Raw genomic sequence first — 21,649 nt, forward strand, 5'->3', positions numbered from 1 at the left:
AAATAAAATTTAGAATTAGATAAAAAATATAAAGAACTCAAGAGAAGTTTTGATTGGGTTTCCTAGACTCCTTGAAATTGAGGACCTTCCCATTTTAATTAAACAAATCAATTTCAACATATTGAACTGAATTCTATTCACCTACCCAGGAAAGGAGGTTTTAGGGTCCCAGATTCCCTCAGTCACCCGGTTTGCTTGTGCCTTCGCCCTCCCCCCACCACCCATGGGTGATCTGCTGACCAGCCAGGGGGAAAAGCCAGCAGTGGAAAGTAAGCACTGTGTTTGATATTTTGTTTTGTTGCTAGCAATTCTGATCACTTGCAGGTGCATCCAAAGGAATTGAGATGCAGATGATTTGGGTGGTGAGGACAGTGGTCTCCAAGCTCCAACCTAGTGGACCTCCTAGTGGTCTCCATCCTGGTGGTCTCCGTCCTAGTGGTCATGCTGGTGGTCTCCATCCTTCATCCTAGTGCTCTGTTATTTCCTGACAGATTTTCAACAGCCTCTGCACATCCTCAATTGCTCAATATCTCTCACGTTATCCAAGGTCAGGAGAACCATATGGCTTTATAAAGATCAAAGAGTAAAGTCAGGAACCCACGCTTTTAAAAGTGAAGAACTCCCCCACTACGTAGTTTAGAGTCAAATGCACATAGCACGCTAACTACAAAGAATATATGTGGCCACGTTCACCTACTTGGAAGTAGAATAATGTGTCTGCTAGGGCTGAAAGGACAAGGCTGTCTTCCACCAGGAAAGTAGCAGAGTGCAGACATTAAGGGAAAAGATATTACAGACGCTGGGTTGAGAGACTCCAAATGGTGGGTACAAGTGAGGGAAGATGGAGAAATTAAATGAGAAATTAACCCCTCAGTCTCTAAGGTCATTCTTTGTGTTGAAATTCAGTTGTTTTAAAGAGTCTTTATTACTAGAGACATGATTTTCTCATAGCCGAGGGGGAAAGTTCAATTACTGTGCCCATCTAATCGTCCATTTTAAATCATTTTTGTGTAAAGATTGAGTGTATTGGATGGATTTGTCATACTCAGAATGAAACGGGTACAAATGAAATGCCTGTTAAGGGACATTAACTTTACTATTTTCTCATCTGCTATAAAAGCCTAGTAAGTACCAAGATTTGACATAGACTGGGGCATATTATCAGGCAAGTAGGGAAGGGAGAGGAGCTTCCTGATGGGTTTAAAAACCAGTAGCTTTTGGTTTAGTGTCTAGGGAAATTAAAAAAAAAAAGTGTTCCTTTTGTTTTTGAGGGTTAATGAGATATCACTCTTCTGGTGTTATAACTGACTTGTTTTCTGTATCCAACCGCCCCATATATCTTAATGGGTTTCTTTATGTCAACGCCATTTTTCTAGTCATTACCATCCATGTGCCAATCAAACAATTATCTTGTCATTCCTTTTATAAGACCTTCCGTAAAGACCCACAGAATCCGTTTTAGAATAATGGAGTTACAATAGTAATCAGATCATAAACATTATCTTTACTGAACATTTCATGGATAATTTGAGTAAAGAAACAAACGCCAAAACAGCAAATAGTAAATATTCTATGTAAATAAAGGGAGTATTTAAAAATTATTGCCATTTATTAGAAGCTGACATATGTTGTTTTTATGGCTTTTAGAGATTCTTGGTAAAGAGAGCTGTGAGCCATTTTAATTGACGCGTTTCAACCGTTGTCCAATACTAGTTCACAGCAACAAATGGAGAACGGGCTGGAGTCCAGTTACCAAAAACTGGCCTCTTTATGACGTAGCTCAAATTATGGTTTTACACTTGCCAAATGTGACTCTGTGTTTGACTTGGGAACCGGTCGTCGTGATGCAATCTGTGACAGCCCTCATGGACACGTATTAGTACTACCTACTTTGGAAAGCTGAAGAGACAAAAAAGCGTGGGATGTTACAAAGTACAAACTTATTTCTGATTCTAAATATGTCCCTTGGTGCCCAAATGGCAAGTGCATTTGAACAAGCTACGTGTCCTCCCAGGTTCCATGTTAACATCGGGTACCAGTTTCGGCATTAACCTGGCTCTATGTTGCACAAGTATGTGCCATCACATGCTGAAGCCATCAAATGGCAGGTTTCTTGGCACCCATTTTTGCATGGGGTATTTCCAGCAAAAACAAGGACTTAGCAAGCAGTTCAAGTGAAGTACCCAGGGACGAACATAAAGCTGCAATGGCTTATAGGCGCCCAGTTTGTGGAAATAAACCAATCACCAACCCTAAGCTACGCGAGGAGGAACCACCTTGGAACGTAACATCACAACCAGGAAATGAAAAGCCACTAGCAAAAACAGCCCCTCAATATTAAAGGAAACTTGAGGCTAGGAAAGCTGAAGAGCAGGAGTGAGAAGAGACAAGAGTCCTGACTGGCCGTGCTCCTGCCCACCCCCCCCACCCCGGGGCACATCACTGATGAGACTGCTTCTCAGCCACCTCACCCCTCGAGAGCCGGAGACTGACAAGCAGATCAATAACCTAAACAAGGGGTGCCTGGGTGGCTCAGTCGGTTAAGTGTTTGACTTCAGCTCAGGTCGTGATCTCATGGTTCGTGAGTTCAAGCCCTGCGTCAGGCTCTGTGCTGACAGCTCAGGGCCCGGAGCCTGCTTCGGATTCTGGGTCTCCCTCTGTCTCTCTCTGCCCCTCTCCCGCTCACACTCTGTCTCCCTCTCTCTCTCAAAATTAAATAAACATTAAAAAACAACAACAACAACAAAGAATCTAAACAAGAAGCTCCAACCAATTGAACAACTGACAGAAGAACCAACATGTGGAAACAACTAGAAAAACACCAACCCAAGAAAATGCAGCAAGACAGAGCCTTTCTCCAGGAGCTGGAAGACATGGCTTTGGGGATTTAAAGATTCACGGAAAGCAAGTTAGTGATCAGAAATCAGGACAAACGGGTGCCCGGGTGGCTCAGTCGGTTGAGCGCCTGACTTGGGCTCAGGTCATGATCTCATGGTCTGTGAGTTCGAGCCCCGCGTCGGACTCTGTGTTGACAGCTCGGAGCCTGGAGTCTGCTTCCGATTCTGTGTCTCCCTCTCTCTCTGCCCCATCCCCACTCAAGCTCTCTCTCTCTCTCTCGGTCAAAAATAAATAAGCATTAAAAAAAATTTAAAAAAAGAAATCAGGACAAACATATTTGTTAAATCCATATATGTAGACTATCCATGTGCCCACTCTTAGTTTCATCTATAACTTTAACCATTTATCCAAGATTTCTTTTTAAAAAATAGGACAAGACACCATGAAATGCCTGAGAATAAATCTAAGGAGGGATGCCCAAGAGGTCTACAAAATTGCCCCCCGTGTCAGAACCACCCATTTAGAAGTTGACCTACACGTATATGGTAAACTTACTTTTGGCGATGATCCCAAGGCAATTCAATGAAAAGTAGAACGTCATTTTGACAAACAAGACCAGCGCATTAGACATAGACCCTTGACTCATAACCACACATTTAAAAACATGGAATGGATGGCAGATATTAATAAAAAATCCAAAACTAAAATATCTAAAAGAATATGTAAGAGAGGATAAAAATTGTAGGATTTTGGGTACACACACACACACACACACACACGCACACACATCTGAATCTCACAAGAAAAAAATAATTGATGGCTTGAACTTTATTAAAATTAAAACTATTTTTCTTCAAAAGAATTAAAACCATACCATCAAGATAAAAAGGGAATTAACAGCATGAGAATATATTTGCAATACAACTATCAAACATAGGACTACTCTCTAGATTATATAAAGAATTCTTCCAATTTAGGGGTGCCTGGTGGTTCAGTTGGTTTAAAGTGTCTGACTTCAGGGGTGCCTGGGTGGCTCAGTTGGTTAAGCTTCCAACTTCAGCTCAGGTCATGAAATCATGGTTTATGAGTTCAAGCCCCGTGTGGAGCTCTGTGCTAACAGCTCAGAGCCTGGAGCCTGCTTCAGATTCTGTGTCTCCCTCTCTCTCTCTGCCCCTCCCCTGCTCATGCTCTGTCCCTCTCTCAGAAATGAATAAACATTTTTTTAAAAATTTTTTAAAATAAATAAAGTGTCTGACTTCAGCTCACGTCATGATCTTGTGATTTGTGAATTCGAGCCCCACATTGGGCTCTCTGCTGTCAGTACAGAGCCCACTTCAGATCATCTGTCCCCCTCTTTCTCTGCCCTTCCCTACCTCATGCTTGTGCTGTCTCTCTCTCTCTCTCTCTCTCTCTCAAAAATAAACATTAAAAAAAAATAATAATTCTTACAATTCAGTAACAGGAAAACAAATGACCCAGTAAAGTGGACAAAATATCGAACAGTCCTTCACATAATAAGGTACAAAAATACCACCAAATGCGTAAAAACCCCCAAAATACACAAGAGGATGATGAATGTCATCAGTCAGTAGGGAAATGCAAACTCAAACCACAGTCAGATACCACCAGCCACCTTCTAGAATGGCCAGAAGAGCTGACCTGATGTTGTAGAACCCTGACTCTCTCATACGCTGCGGGTGAGGTTGCAAACAGTTTGACACGTTCTTAAACAAGGTAAACATACACTCACCATAAGAAACAGCCCTTTCATTGCTGGGTGTTTACCCAAGAAAGAAGGAAATGTTTAGAAAAGGACTTATTACACGACTGTTCATAGCAGCTGTATTTGTAATAGCCAAACACTGGAAGCATCCCAAATATCCATTAGTAGACTTATAGGTAAACAAAACACAGTATATTCATTCTGTTAAAAACCACTCAGTAATCATTTGCAACAACGTTTTTTAATGTTTATTTATTTATTTTGAGAGAGAGGGAGAGAGAGAGAGAGCACATGCACAAGCGGGGGAGAGGGAGAGAGAGAATCCCAAGCAGGCTCCATGCTGTCATCCCAGAGCCTGATACAGGGCTCAATCCCATGACCCTGGGATCATGACCTGAACCGGAATCAAGAGTCAAGGTACTTAATCCACTGAGCCACCCAGGTGTCCCAATATGCAACAACCTTTAGATACATACAACAACGGGGGCACCTGGGTGGCTCAGTCAGTTAAGCATCCGACTTCAGCTCAGGTCATGAGCTCCCAGTCCATGAGTTCGGGCCCCACATCAGGCTCTGTGCTGACAACTCAGAGCCTGGAGCCTGCTTCGAGTTCTGTGTCTCCCCCTCTCTCTGCCCCTCCCCCGCTTGCACTCTGTCTCTCTCAGTCTCTCAAAAATAAAGGAAACATTAAAAAAAAAAAAAGGTACATACAACAACGTAGATGGATCTCAAAATAACCAGGCTGAGTGAAAGAAGACACAGAACACTATTGCTGCTCTATGATTGAATTTTGTTAAGATTTCAGGAAATGCAGTCTAATCCCTCATGACAGAGAACACATCATTGATTGTTGGAACAGGGTTGGAGAGAGGGAGAGATGGCACAGGGGCCTGAAGTAACTTTTGAGGTAGATGCAAGTGTTTGGTATCTTGATTACAGTGATGGTTTCACAGTGCATACTTCTGTCAAAATTTTTCAAAGTTTGCAATTTAACTATGTGTAGTTTACTATAAATTAATTATATTTCAACAGAGTGGAAAAAAATAAAGTTTAAGTTGACATTCAATTTACCCCACTGAGGCAAATTGTGGTTTTAGTCCATAGCTTTATTTTCAATTTTGTAAATATTTTTTAATGTTTATTTATTCTTGAGGGAAAGAGAGAGAGAGAGAAACATGAGTGGGGGAAGGGCAGAGAGAGAGGAAGACACAGAATCCGAAGCAGGTTCCAGGCTCTTGGGCTGTCAGCGCAGAGCCCGACGCAGGGCTCAAACCCATGAACCTTGAGATCGTGACCTGAGCTGAAGTCGGATGCTTGACCGACTGAGCCAACTAGGCACCTCTCCAGGCACCTCTTTGTTTTCAGTCTCTGAACAAATCTCAGGTCATGAAATAATCTCAAAAATAAGATTATTCCCCCCCCCAAAAAAGAATAAGATTATTCCTGAATGTCATACATTCTTTGAGGTTACTTTTGGAATTCTTTCCCATCATGTAGTACCATTTAGGATTCTAATATAGTCAGTTGCAGCTCAGAGAGGTCATGTGGTTTCCCAAAATTCCTATCACAGTTTCTAAAATTAAAATATGTGGTTAAAAAAATATCTTTTGGAATGTCACCAGCAGGCTTTAAGAAGAAAATGCTAAAAGAGAAATGTAAGAATAGACACATTTTGGGGGCGCTTGGGTGCCTCAGTCACTTAAACATCTGACTTCGGCTCCAGTCATGATCTCATGACTTTTTTAACAGAATCTGAGAGGCAATAAGTGTACAGATCCCACATTTCAAAAAAAAAGTCTCGATCATGAACAGAAATGTCAACTGCCATCTGATGGAAACTCTCCTGTTGGATAAATACCATTTTCTTGCATAAATTAGAAGCAATCTGATAAGAATACTGGAATTTGGTAAAAACAAATCCTACTAATATCTAGGAAATTTTACTAAAATCCAAATATTTACACATAATACACTCTACAGTTCATATCTGATATCTGAGATCCTGGAGCAGCACTTGCTTCATTACTAGAAAAGTTGACTGAGCTACCAAAGTGGAGAAAAAAAATCAAAATCCATAATATGAATTACCAAACTTCCCAACCAGAACATACACACACACATCCTTCAGTAACACTAGCGATTTCTTAAAATGAATGAGAAGTCCTTTAAGGTGAAATTTTGAGGCCGATAAGTTATAAGTACATCAGTTATCCACTGAAAAATGATGCCATATTAACAAACCACCTCAAAACCGTAAGCTTTTATAAAAGTCGTGGCTTTGTGAGTTTGCAATTTCAACTGGTCTCAGCTGAGCTGTTTTCTTGACTGGCTCTGGGACGTATCTGGGAGTATCTGGGCCCTGTGTCCTTCCCTCATCTTCTCTCAGACTAGCTTGAGCAAGCTCTCATGACAGAGGTGCCAAGGTGAGTGAGCATAATTGGCATGTCCTTTTCTTCTGTTAGCATCACATTTGCTAACTTCCTGTTGGCTAAAGCAAGTCACAGGACTGAATCCAGGGTCAGCCACCCAGTTCCACAACAGAACTAAGTGTGACTCATCTTCTGGATGACGTATTTTGTTCCATTGATCTATTTGCCTATTTTTCCCATGCTGTCTTAATTATTGTTGTATCTGGTAATCATGTGCCATGACTTCTCTGACTTTTCGTCACTTTCAAAAATGTTTTAGCTTATGTAGGTTTTTGCATTTCTACATAAATATCAAATTAGCTTGTCAATTTTTTACAAAAATTTCTGCTGAGATTATGGTTAGGGTTGCATTGAACCCACAGATAAGTTTGGGGGAAATTAAAATCTTAGTATTATTGCACCTTGTAGTCCATGAACATGGTATATCTCTCTACTTATTTTGTCCTCCTTACTCTTTCAGAAATGCTTTCATGAACATGCCTTGTGTCTCTTTTATTAAACTAATCTCCAAGTATTTTATTTTTGCTCATATTGTGAATGGATCTTTTTTAAATTTCTGATAGTTCATTGCTAACACAAAGAAACACTTTGTTTTTATATTGATTTTCTTCTTGTGATCTTGCTAAATTAACTTAATATTTCTAGTAGTTTTGCAATATTTTTCTTAGGATTTTGTATACATTTTATATACATATATACATATATGTATATACATATATACATATATGTATATATATGTATGTATATTTCTAGTAGTTTTGTAATATTTTTCTTAGGATTTTATATATATTATATATATGCATATATATTATATATACAAAATCCTAAGAAAAATATTACAAAACTACTAGAAATATACATACATATATGTATATATATATACATATATATATAAGTATACATGTGTGTGTGTATATATATATATATATATATATATTCACTAATGAAAAAGGAAGTATTGGGGAAAAACCAGCAGGAAAAATCATAAAGCCACTATCTGCATATATAGATATAGATATAGATATAGATATAGATATACATATACATATACATATACATATACATATACATATACATATACATATAATATCATATCATGTGTGAATGAAAATTGTACTCCTCCCCTCCCCATTTTTATGGTTCTTACTTGTTGTGCTTGCTTTGTTGTACTGGCTAAGATTTCTAGCACAATGATGAACAGAAGTTCCGGGAGTAAAAAATGTTTGCTTTACCTCTTTTCTTCCCTAGGAAGCATCCAGTTTGTCACTGTTAATTGTGATATAAGCTATACATTTTTCCTAGATGCCCTTTACTACATCGAAAAAGACTGCTTCTATTCTTATTAGGCAGACAGCTTTTATCACTAATGAAAGTGGAATTATGTCAGTGCATTTACTGAGATGTCATATGATTTTTCTACTTCATATTGTCAATGAAGAGAATTAATATTCTCTGTTTTCTAATGTTAGACCAATCTCCATTCTTGAGATAAACCCCACCAGGCATAGTGTATAGTCCTTTCCACATACTGCTGTTTACGTTTGTTAACACTTTATTGAAAGTTTTCCCTCCAGGTATGCAAGGGACAGACTCTAAGGTAGCCCATAATCCTAGACTATTAGTCTTTGTGAATCTGATGACCTTTGTGAATCCTTTGTGCATAATCCCCTTGCTTGACTGTAGGTGTGTCCTGTGATTTGCCTTTATAAACAAGCAGCAAAGGCGGGGGGAGTTTTCCTGATCACACGTACCTGATCGTGTTTCGAAGGACTGTAGCTTCCATCTTGCCAGGGGACTCTTTCCCTTGAACACTTTTAAGAAACAAGCTGTAGGTTAGGGTCTGGCCTATGGAGAAGACCACATGGGAAGCAGACTAGGACAGCCTCCGTCCTGTGGGCAACAATACACAGAAGCCCTCACTCTGGAATTTGTGTGGAACAGAGTGTGACTGCCACGGAGCTCAGAAGCAGATTTTCCTCCGCTGCTCCCGTCCAGCCTCGGAGGAAACCACAGCTCCAGCCACACTTTGACTGTAATCTTGCAAGACATGAGAGCAGATGAGCCAGAGGCCAGACACCCCGGGGGGAGGACCAGGGCTGGGATGACCGACAACAGGGACGTCGTCTTTAATTCTGAGACCTATGGAGCAGTAATACACTGGCTCACCAGTACCTCGTGCTCCCTTTCGTTTTTAGTGGTTTTTAGTGTCGTTTTTAGTGGTTTTATGATTTTTCCTGCTGTTTTTTCCCCAATACTTCCTTTCTCGTTAGTGAATCAGTGGCCTTCAATTGATTCAATTTTTTGCCGTTTGTCTCTGGTATTTGTCTTCACTCATTTCTTGTATTTATGTTTGCTAATGCTGTGGTCAGCGTCCACACTGGTTTGTGTTTATATATGTGGTTACTTACCAGGCTGCCACTGAGTAGTCTGGATCTTTCCCTTCTGAACTCCTCACGCAGAACTGGATTCAAGCATATTTAAGTGTCCTTCGACCCTGTCACACAGAAAAGCATTCTATTTAAAAAAAAAAATTTTTTTTTAAGAGTAACATTCAACTTTTTAAATAACAGTGAAAATTTAAAGATAATAATAACAATGGGGCGCCTGAGTGGCTCAGTCGGTTAAGCGTCCAACTTCAGCTCAGGTCGTGATCTCGCGGTTCGTGAGTTTGAGCCCTGCGTGGGGCTCTGTGCTGACGGCTCGGAGCCTGGAGCCTGCTTCTACTTCTGTGTCTCCCTCTCTCTCTATCTGCCCCTTCTCCACTCACACTCTGTCTCTCTCTGTCTCTCTCTCAAAAATAAATAAACATTAAAAAAAATTAATAATAATAATAATAATAACAAAATGGTAGGCCAAAAGAATGTTATGGTTTGTTTTCCACTTTTTGATTTCCAGAAAATGTCCCTCCCAACTTAGATGTTCACCTTGCAAAACACGGCACACTTGTCTCTCCTTTGCCCAAAAATTTCAGTCCTGATAGTCCACATTTTTATTACCTGTACCTGTACCTGTTTAACTCATCATTTCTCTCAAGAGTCTAAAATCTCCAAGCACGTGGACTTTCAGTAGCCAGCCGTAGTCTCCAAAAGTGTTAGGGTGGCTTAATAGGCTTTTACTCCAGATTTTTGTGGAAATGAAAATAATTTTCAGCATAGATTTTGAGATCTCATTACTTTTACACATGTGAAGATACTGGCAATATCTTTTACAGCAAACATTTTGTAAAACCAAAAAAAAAATCTGACATTAAGGTGTGGCAACCTTTCCAGTCTGGGTTTCTAACCCCATTCTCCTGAAACACTGGACACTGGGGTTGGGGAAGGGGGGGTTGGCTAGTGCTCACAATTCAGGCTGGACAGCAGGTTCACAGCAGCATGGAAACAGTGATGCTGGAGATGATCAGTGACCCGTCTTCAGGCATAAGACCACTGATAATGGATCCCCTAGTCATCGATGAGTAAGGATGGTGATTTCTGTATGGTAGCATATGCCCTTTTGAAGGTCACAATGTTAAACTTTTACAGGCTGGTTTTCATGATCTTAACGGTGAGCATTTAATGCGTCCAAACAATCTCAGCTTTTTAATTGGTTTTGCCAGGAATCCTTTCTCCCTGACATCAAAAGATGTAGGAATGTGTTGTCGAAAACTGACCTCCGTGCTTCAGAGCCAAAATAGAACGCAGAGGCAGAGTTCCAGATAAAGAGGAACAGTCGCTTTATTGCTTTGCTAGGTAAAGGCGGCTGCAGCAGCCTGTGATCTTCAAAACCTGCAAGCCCAGGGAGGGAGGGGCCCCGGGGGTTAATAGGGAAATGCAGGAGCTAGTCAGTTTCAACAGGAGTTGTAGAAGCACTGACTGCCTTGTTAGTCTTTTCTAGGGTGGTGCCAGGTTCCTGAGACAGAGGCAGAGAAGGGAAGAGGGGAGCTTTGTGGAAGAGAGCAATCAAAAGCTTACTTTAAATTTTTTTATTGATATTCAAGTTGCTCAACTTGCAGTGTAGTCTTGGCTGCAAGAGTAGAACCCAGTGATTCATCCCTTACATATGACACTCAGTGCTCATCCCAACAAGTGCCCTCCTTAATGCCAGTCACCTCTTTAATCACCCCCACAGCCCTCCCCTCCAGCAATCCTCAGTTTATTCTCTGTATTTAAGGATCTCTTACGGTTTGCTTCCCTCTGTTTTTATCTTATTTTATTTTGCCTTCTCTTCTCCTATGTTCATCTGTTGAGTTTCTCAAATTCCACATATGAGTGAAATCATGTGATATTTGTCTTTCTCTAACTAATTTCGCTTAGCATAATACCCTCCAGTTCCATCCATGTTGTTGCAAATGGCAAGATTTCATTCTTTTTCATTGCTGAGTAGTATTCCATTGTGTATATATACACATATACCATATATATACACACACATATATACTATACACACACATGCATATATATATATACTATATATACCATATATATATGGTATATATATAGTATATATACATATAGTGTATATAGGTCTGTGTGTGTGTGTGTGTACACACACACACACACACACACACACCACATCCTCTTTATCCATTCATCAGTCTATGGACATTTGGGCTCTTTCCATAATTTGGCTATTGTTGATAGCACTGCTATAAACATTGAGGTGCATGTGCCCCTTTGAATCAACACACCTCTATCTTTGGATAAATTCCTAGCAGTGCAATTGCTGGGTTGTAGGGTAGTTCTATTTTTAATTTTTTGAGGAACCTGCACACTATTTTCCAGAGTGGCTACACCAATTTGCATTCCCACCAGCAGTGCGAGAGGGTTCCCCTTTTTCCACATCCTTGACAACAACTGTAGTTTCCTGAGTTGTTACTTTTACCCATTCTGACCGGTAAGGTGGTATCTCAGTGTGGTTTTGATTTGTATTTCCAGGATGATGAGTGATGTTGAGCGTCTTTTCATGTGTCTGTTAGTCATCTGGATGTCTTCTTTGGAGAAGTGTCTATTCATGTCTTCTGCCCATTTCTTCACTGGATTATTTGCTTTTCAGGTGTTGGGTTTGGTAAGTTCTTTATAGGTTTTTGATACTAACCCTTTTTGCAATATGTCATTTGCAAATATCTTCTCCCATTCCATTGGCTGCCTTTTAGTTTTATTGATTGATTTCTTTGTTGTGCGGAATTTTTTATCTTGATGAGGTCCCAATGGTTCATTTTTGCTTTTATTTCCCTTACATCCAGAGACATGTCAGGTAAGAAGTTGCTGTGACCTAGGTCAAAGAGGTTGCTGCCTGTTTTCTCCTCTAGGGTTTTGATGGTTTCCTGTCTCACATTTAGGTCTTTCATCCATTTTTAGTTTATTTTTGTGTATGGTGTAAGAAAGTGGTCCAGGTTCATTCTTCTGCATGTTGCTGTCCAGTTCTCCCAACACCATTCACTGAAGAGACTCTTTTTTCCATTGGATATTCTTTCCTGCTTTTTCAAAGATTAGTTGGCCATATGTTTGTGGGGCAATTTCTGGGTTCTCTATTCTGTTCCATTGATCTGTGTCTGTTTTTGTGCCAATACCGTACTGTCTTGATGATTATGGTTTTGTAATACAAGTTAAAATCGGGGATTATGATGCCTCCAGCTTTGGTTTTCTTTTTCAACATTACTTTGGCTATTCATGATCTTTTCTGGCTCCATACAAATTTTAGGATTGTTTGTTCTAGTGGTCTGAAGAATGCTGGTGTTATTTTGACAGGGATTGCATTGAATGTGTAGATTGCTTTGGGCATTATCGACATTTTAACAATATCTGTTCTTCCAACCCATGAGCATAGAATGTTTTTTCCATTCCTTCAGTTTCTTTCATAAGCTTCCTATAGTTTTCAGTGTACAGATCTTTTACCTCTTTGGTTAGGTTTATTCCTAGGTATTTTATGGGTTTTGGTGCAATTGTACATGGGATCGATTCCTTGATATATCTTTCTGCTTCTCCATTTCCAGTGTATAGAAATGCAACCAATTTGTGTGCATTGATTTTATATCCTGTGACTTTGCTAAATTCATTATCAGCTGTAGCAATTTTTTGGTGGAGTCTTACAGTTTTCCATGTAGAGTATCATGTCATCTGTGAAGATTAAGTTTGACATCTTTGCTAATTTGGATGCCTTTTCTTTCATTTCATTGTCTGATTGCTGATCTAGGACTTCCAACACTATGGTGAACAACAGTGGTGAGAGAGGACATCCCTGTTTTGTTCCCGATCTTAAGGGGAAAGCTCTCAGTTTTCTTCTATTGAGGATGATATTAGCTGTGGGCCTTTTATATATGGCTATAAGATGTTAAGGTGTGTTCCTTCTATCCCAACTTTCTTGAGGGTTTTTATCAAGAAAGGATGCTACATTTTGTCAATGCTTTTTCTACATCTATTGATAAGATCAAATGGTTCTTACACTTTCTTCTATTAATGTGGTGTATCATGTTGATTGATTTGTGAATACTGAACCAGCCCTGCAACCCTGGAATAAATCCCACTTGATCATAGTGAATAATTCTTTTAATGTACTGTTGAATTCGATTTGCTAGCATCTTGTTGAGAATTTTGGCATCCAGGTTTATCAAGCATATTGACCTGTAATTCTCCTTCTTAGTGGGGTCTTTGTCTGGCTTTGGAATCAAGGTAATGCTGGCTTCATAGAATGAGTTTGGAACCTTTCCCTCTATTTTTATTTTTTAGAACAGTTTGAGAAGAATAGGTATTAACTCTTCTTTAAATATCTGGGAAGTCGTGTAGCCCAGGACTCTTATATGTCGGATGATTTTTGATAACCAATTCAATGTGTTTGCTGGTTATGGGTCTGTTCAAATTTTCTATTTCTTCACATTTGGGTTTTGGTAGTGTGTGAGGGTCTAGGAATTTGTCCATTTCTTCCAGATTGTCCAGTTTCTTGGCATATAATTTTTTATAGTATTCTCTTATAATTGTTTTCATTTCTATGGTGTTGGTTGTGATCTCTCTTCTTTCATTTGTGATATTATCTATTTGGGTCCCCTGTCTTTTCTTTTTGAGAAGTCTGGCTAGGGGGTTATCAATTTTGTTTATTCTTTCAAAATACCAGCTCTTAGTTTCATTGATCTGTTCTGGTTTTTTGGATTCTATATCATTTATTTCTGCTGTAATCTTTATTGTTTCCTTTCTTCTGCTAGCTTTGGGCTTTATTTGCTGCTCCTTTGCTAGCTCCTTTAGGTGTAAGGTTAGGTTCTACATTTAGGACCTTTCTTGCTTCCTGAGATAGGCCTGAAATGCAGTGTATTTTCCTCTTAGGACTGCCTTTGCTTCGTCCCAGAGGGTTTGGACTATCATGTTTTCATTTTCATTTGTCTCCGTGTATTTTCTAATTTTTTATTTAATTTTCTGGTTAACCCATTCACTCCTTAATAGGATGTTCTTTAACCTCCGTATATTTGGGGTCTTTCCAATTATTTTCTTGGGGTTGATTTCAAGTTTCGTAGCGTTGTGATCTGAAAATATGCATGGTATGATCTCAATCTTTTTGTACACATTGAGGGCTTTTTTGCAACCTAATATGTAAACTGTTTTGGAGAATGTTCCATGGGCACTCGAGAAGAATGTGTATTCTGCTGCTTTAGGATGAAATGTTCTGAATATATCTGTTAGGTCCATCTGGTCCAATGTATCATTCAGAGCCATTGTTTCCTTATTGATTTTCTGCCTAGGTGATGTGTCCATTGCTATAAGTGGAGTATTAAAATCTCTTATAATTGTGGTATTATTAGCAATAAGTTTGCTTATATTTGTGATTAATTGATTTATATATTTGGGTGTTTCACGTTGGGGGGGGTATAAATATTTACAATTGTTAGATCTTCTTGATGGATAGACCCCTTAATTATGATATAATGCCTTTCTTCGTCTCTTGTTGCAGTCTTTATTTTATTTTTTAATGATTATTTTATTCATTTATTTATTTTTAATGTTTATTTATATTTGAGAAAAAGAGAAACAGTGCATGAGTTGGGGGGGGGGGGCAGAGAAGAGACTGAGACAGAATCTAAAGCAGGCTCTGGGCTCCGAGCTGTCAGCACAGAGACCGACGTGGGGCTCAGACCCGCAAGCCACGAGATCATGACTTTAGCCAAAGTCGGATGCTTCACCAATTGAGCCACCCAGGCACCCCCAGTCTTTGTTTAAAAATTTAGCTTGTCTGATATAAGTATGGTTACTTTGACTTTCTTTTGACTTCCGTTAGCATGACAGATAGTTCTCCAGCCCCTCACTTTCAATCTGCAGGTGTCCTCAGGTCTAAAATGAGTCTTTTGTAGGCAGCATATAGAAGGATCTTGGTTTTTTATCCATTCTGATACCCTGTGCCTTTTGACTGAGGCATTTAGTCGATTTACAGTCAGAGTGATCATTGAAAGATACAAATTTAGTGCCATTGTGTTACCTGTAGATTCCATGTTTATGGTGATGTCCTCTGGTCCGTTGTAGTCTTTCCTGCTTTATACTCACAGAGTCTCTCTTAGGATCTCTTGCAGGTCTGGTGTAGTGGTCATGACTCCTTTAGACTAAGATTTTCCCAGACAAACAAAAAGGTTACTTTAAATTCTGGCTTCACTGAAGCAGTGGTGCAGCCATTTTGACTTTTGTTCAACTTTATGCTTTTAAGTGATTACAAATAGACATAAAAAGTTACCGGTTAGGGGCACCTGGGTGGCTCAGATGGCTGAGCGTCCGACTTCGGCTCAGGTCATGATCTCGCCGTTCGTGGGTTTGAGCCCCACGTCGGGCTCTGTGCTGACAGCTCGGAGCCTGGAGCCTGTTTCGGATTCTGTGTCTCCCTCTCTCTCTGCTCCTCCCCCACTCATGCTCTGTCTCTCTCTCTCTCTCTCAAAAATAAATAAACATTAAAAAAAATTTTTTTAAGTTACTGGTTAGATTCATAAAATCTAATTCTTAGACTATGGTTGAAACACACAGATCAGGCTTCGGCACTTAACTGTTTTCAGTCTCCACTGGTATCAGCCCTTTACAAAGATTAATGGTGCTTAAAAACATTATCGCCGTTATTGTAAAGTGTCCAAGTTTTACTAAAAATAAACCCTTTTCTAACCGTTTATTGGGCTTAATTTTATCCTTCTTTCCTCCCTAATTACATTTATAGGTTGTTTCCCTCATTAATTTAACGATGGGTGTCCTTTCGCTTAATATAGCAGAGTCAATACAGTGAGAATTAGTCTGTATCCAATCCATGTCTGCTAGAAATGTGCCATAAGTAATAACGTTGTAAATTCCAGTGCTGTACATTTCCACAGGCTTACACCTATTTTATGTTTTCTCTATTTTTAATAGCACAGTAGTTGAGAAAATTTAATAGCAGTGAAAAATGCAGTGCCACCAATCAGAATCATTATAAAAAAAGAGCTCAGGGGCATCTGGGTGGCTCAATTGATTGGGTGTCCAACTTCAGCTCGGGTCATGACCTTGTGGTCTGCAGGTTCGAGCCCCATGTCAGGCTCTGTGCTGACAGCTCAGAGCCTGGAGCCTGCTTCAGATTCTGTGTCTCTCTCTCTCTCTCTGTCCCTCCGCTGCTCACACACACACACACACACACACACACACACTGAAAAATAAGTAAACATTAAAAAACAAATAAGAATAATAAAAAAAAGAGCTCAATGGTTCTTTTCATCATATCTTTTACAGATGTTTTTACAGAGAGAATGTGGTTCATTATGTCACAGGGTGTCCTTCTATGAGTATCCCCCAGGAAAAACCTACTTAGTTCTAGGGCCACAATGTCATACTTATCTTAACCTTATAAACATTGTTAATTAAGTAGCCTGATCATCTCAGAAACTGAGAGACAGCTCTACGGTTGAGGGTCTCCTGCCTTGGCCGTAGATTAGAGCTGCTTTTGAAATTCTTAACAATCTAACCTTGCAAAGTCCCCACCTCAAAGGACCAGTCAAGTCAGATTTTAAGGGTGAAGAGTCTGGATATCTATACTTTTGAGCTGCCTAAATCACTTTAATCTGCAACTGTGGTTGAGAAGGACTAACACAGTGTTAAGAATATCCATGATCAGGAATGCATTTTAGTCGTATAGGTATGCCCTTACATGTCTCCACTTTTGTTTTACCATCAATTTTAACATTCTTGTTATCATTTATATGTTTTTACAACCTGCCTTATACGGTTTTCATAATTAAATAAACAACATAGCATGATGGATATGAACAGAGATTACTCGCAAGAAAAAAATTGACTTTGAGTTCTGGAACTAGAAATACAGAGTATAGAATTTCCTGTGCTACCTTCCCTGTGAACAAATTAATTTAGAAGAGAAATAATTATACAGTTATTTGAATTTTATGTGCTTGTAATATTTTAAATATTTATTAAAATCTAAAACAGAAATCATAAATGCCACAGGATACTTCCCGATAAAGATTGTACTTATAAAACAGCAAATGGAATTGATCGAGACAAAAGTGTCTTGCACTCCATAATTGATAGCAATAAAACTAGAGCTCGAAAAAATGCCAGTTATCTATTATCTCCTGTAATAATCCTATATGTGGCTATAATAAAGCCACAGATGTACTTGTTGATCCCAGAGAGTAACACTAAGTCCAGGATGCTGAAAGTGACAGCACGTAAGATTCAGGAGAGCAGACGTTGGTCGAACTTTTATTGAAATATCCCCCAAATCTAGAACAGTGCTCGACAAAGTAGGTGCTCAACAAATAAATATTTGTGAAGTGTATGAATGCATAATATCCCTATGTGGTCATGTATAAACACAATAAGGGATCCCCTACATGTACCCAGGTGTATATTTAATATAAATATGTATGCTTAGATGTAAAACAAATATAAGTATATAAATACTTAGACACAGATATACATATAAATATTCAAATCTAAAATATGTAAAATTCAAGTGTAAAATCTAAGCATAAAACATTTATGCTTAGATGTAACTTTTATGTAAAATATACGTACCTACATGTATCCACACACATGTACACACAGAGTTAAAAACGGTATTTATCCAAACCGGAAAGAAATGTAATATATTTAAAAGTGATTATGGGGCGCCCGGGTGGCTCAGTCGGTTAAGCGTCCGACTTCAGCTCAGGTCACTATCTCACAGTTCGTGAGTTCAAGCCCCGCATCGGGCTCTGGGCTGATGGCTCAGAGCCTGGAGCCTGCTTCGGATTCTTTGTCTCCCTCTCTCTCTGCCCCTCCCCCATTCATGCTCTGTCTCTCTCTGTCTCAAAAATAAATAAAACGTTAAAAAAAAATTTTTTTAAGTGATTGGTTATTCAACATGGGATAAAAAGAGAGAAATGTGTTTCCATCGTTTCCTGGGTCTCAAAGTTACTATTCTTCTTTCAAATAATCAAAAAACATCTTCTGTGGCAGAGTATGAATTATGTTCATAACTGGTCATTTTACCATGAAAAGTCAAGGCAAAATAGTTGAAGCATAATACCCACCCACTGATGGTGTTGCTAAAACAGTATTCGCATGAAAGAGGGTCAGGAAGGAAATATCGAGATTCTGTTTCAGGCTAAAAGCCTATTTTATATTTAACGGCCACTTCCTGGGGTGGCCAAGCACTGGCAAAGCACCAGCACTGGCAAAGCAGAGAACATTTGGAACTGGTCACATCCCACTCTGTCATTGGCCTGGCATGCCGGGCATTCTTTACCCTGTACTTGGGGAGTTTCCAAAGGGGCAATTCAGTCCAGCTTCACTTGAAATGAAATTCTGCCCTTGCTTCACTCAACTGCTCAGTGAGTTGTAGCAAACAGCCTTCCAAAACAGAAAAAGAAAGGAAACGAGTAAAACAGAAATGAGCCAGCCCGGGTTCTTTCATTTTTGTAGTTTTTAACAAACCACTCCTTTATCGAAAACTTCAATGTTTAACGGGTGTGTTGGCCTTGTGCCCTTGATGGAGACGCCCAGAACATGAAATCTAAAAACAGGAAAACCTTCTTGGGTTTGTTATCAGCTCAAACACATCAACCCCACCACACTTGGTCTGTCACCTGAGAGTTCATGGCGCCCTCAGAGGATCTGAAATTCGTAAGAAAGCTCGTGATCAATAATGAAGGTGCATGAGCGCTCACTCTGCTGTTTATGCTCAACAGAGAGCCGGGCAAAACCCCTTTTGTTTCTGTTCAGATTTAATGCATCAGCACACAGAGCTGACTGGACCTTCAGAGCTCCTCCACGGCCCACACGAGCGAAACAGGGTCCAGACGAGGAGGCCCCTGGCCGATTTGCACATCTAGTTGCAGATGCTAGGCAAACCTCCTTTTCTTCCATCTACATGTGGGGCTCTTAAGCCCTCCCACGCGCAGAGACCGTGGTTGGGGGTGACAGAGAAGGCCTTCCATGTGGCAGGTTCATCTCTGAGTTCATCTCTCCGTGCCAAGCAAGCCAAAGTAATTTGTTGTTCAGTCCATTCAACAAAAACCCTATCCAGCCAGACGCGGGAAAGAATCAAGCTATAATGAGGATTTATACTTTCACAAAAGATTTCTCCCCGGTACAAACTTAGGGTAACACCGTGCATTCAATTGATTCATGGAAGGTAAGCATTTTAGAGATGGCAGGACCCTTACATGGGGCCCCTTTTCTGATCCATTCTGTGTTTAGTTTTCTGACCAGTGTGTTGGAAGCCCAGATACAGGCGATGGTTTACACAAGGTCCTAATTTTAGTTTCTGATGGAGCCAGCCCTACAGCTCGGAAGGAAATGGGTAGCTCACTTCCTTTTCCCACTGGAACACGAGACAGTACCGAAAACATCAGTAACCCCACCGGAGCAAAACTGACACTTCAAGTGAATTAGAACTTTACGCCATTTCTTTGTTTTGTAAAATATCTCCTTGAGCTTTCGTTAGACTTGAAGAAATTGTAAAGTCATCTCCAGGAGAGGGACTCTGTTTTTCAAGTCTTTACAGATGTGGCATAAACAGAGTACGTAAGAAACTAGGATGTGGAACTGCCGAAACACGCCCTACAGAGCCCTCGCAAGCACACATCACTCACCCAAAGGAGGTTACAAAAACCAACCCTTCAGGAGGAAGTGCTCGTCCAATGATCAGAATGCAAGACGCCAACTGTTGAACACAGAGCTTGAAGTACCAGGATTTGTCACACGTTTTAAATGATGATTCGGAAATGCTCTGAGACGTTGTGAAACACTTCCCGATCCTAGTTCCTTGGGCAGCATCCCTGTGTCATAAACAGACGATGGTCAGTAACGCCCCCTAACACACTCTGCACCCGACAGCTTGATCAGGACGAGAGGCATCCGTGAGTAAGCCGGCGTGGGCTGTGAGGTTGGCATCCCTCACACGTGGCTTTTGGAAATCGAGACCTGAGCTGTGTTCCTCAGCCGCATGAAGGCACCGGTGGTGGAGATGATACCCTTTTGTTCCAGCCAGGAGGAACCTGCCTGTCCTTGGCGATGTGGCCCGTGAAAGTCGGCACGGAAGCAGATCAAGACTGTGGCGTGCCAGCCGGGGACGGGTCTTCATCCCCAGCGTAGACGTGAGGTGGGGGACAGTAAGTGTGCTGGCCGGTAACTTCACCTACAGCCGTTACGGATGAGTGACACAAGGCAAAGAGGAAGGAGGAAAAAAAGTGCTTTTGAGGGTTTTGTGGAAGATGAAGAGCTGGAGGTAGGGAGTTTCCCTGATGTACAAAGAAAACGTTTCCCTGGTGACTGAACAAGAAGGCTGAATATCCGGGTCGGGCCTGCCTCCCAGAACCTCCTAAGCCCCGTCCTTGCTTCAGGGTTTTGTTCTCAATAAACACGTGCCACTTGGCCCTTTTTATGCAGCCTCTTGTGTCACGTCTGCCCCTCAGACTAGGGCTCTGCTCTCCACTCCAGGAAGCAATAGCACCTAATTTAGTTCTAACTACTTCCTTCCTCAAAGGGCTAAACGTACTTCCCCGTTTACCCTGGTACCACACAGGGTCTACTGTGAACAAATTGCTCTCCTACAACACAAATCGGCTTTGCCTGACCACCACTCGAGGTCTCTGCACTGGGTGTTGTTAAATCTCAAAAGCCCCGCATCGGGCTCTGTGCTGACAGCACGGATCCTGTTTGGGATTCTCTCCTTCTCTCTCTCTCTTTCTCTCTCTCTCTCTCTCTCTCTCCCCCCCCCCCACCCTGCTCACTCTCCTTCTCTCAAAAATAAATAAACATTTAAAAATAATTACAGGGGCGCCTGGGTGGCGCAGTCGGTTAAGCGTCCGACTTCAGCCAGGTCACGATCTCGCGGTCTGTGAGTTCGAGCCCCGCGTCAGGCTCTGGGCTGATGGCTCGGAGCCCGGAGCCTGGAGCCTGTTTCCGATTCTGTGTCTCCCTCTCTCTCTGCCCCTCCCCCGTTCATGCTCTGTCTCTCTCTGTCCCAAAAATAAATAAAAAACGTGGAAAAAAAATTTTTAAATAATTACATAAAAGGCCCACTTCTGGCAGGTGCCACCGCATATTCTCATTGGTAGGTCAGATAACGTGGCCCAGGAATCTGCAGTTTTAACAAACATTCCAGGTGCTTCTAATGTGTTGTACCATCATTATTAAATTCAACACAAGGGACTTACAGGCTCTCTATTCTGAAGTCATTTGCCTTATCT

The 21,649-nt window shown here is 40.6% G+C and overlaps 1 pseudogene; it reads left to right on the forward strand.

Annotated features, from left to right (window-relative positions):
• The window catches only part of LOC122240212, a 28,861-nt pseudogene extending 25,970 nt beyond the window's left edge, over positions 1 to 2,891 (forward strand).
• Positions 2,892 to 21,649: the final 18,758 nt, after the last annotated feature.

The sequence above is a fragment of the Panthera tigris genome, chromosome B4 (genome assembly GCF_018350195.1).
Source record: "Panthera tigris isolate Pti1 chromosome B4, P.tigris_Pti1_mat1.1, whole genome shotgun sequence".
NCBI lineage: Eukaryota > Metazoa > Chordata > Mammalia > Carnivora > Felidae > Panthera > Panthera tigris.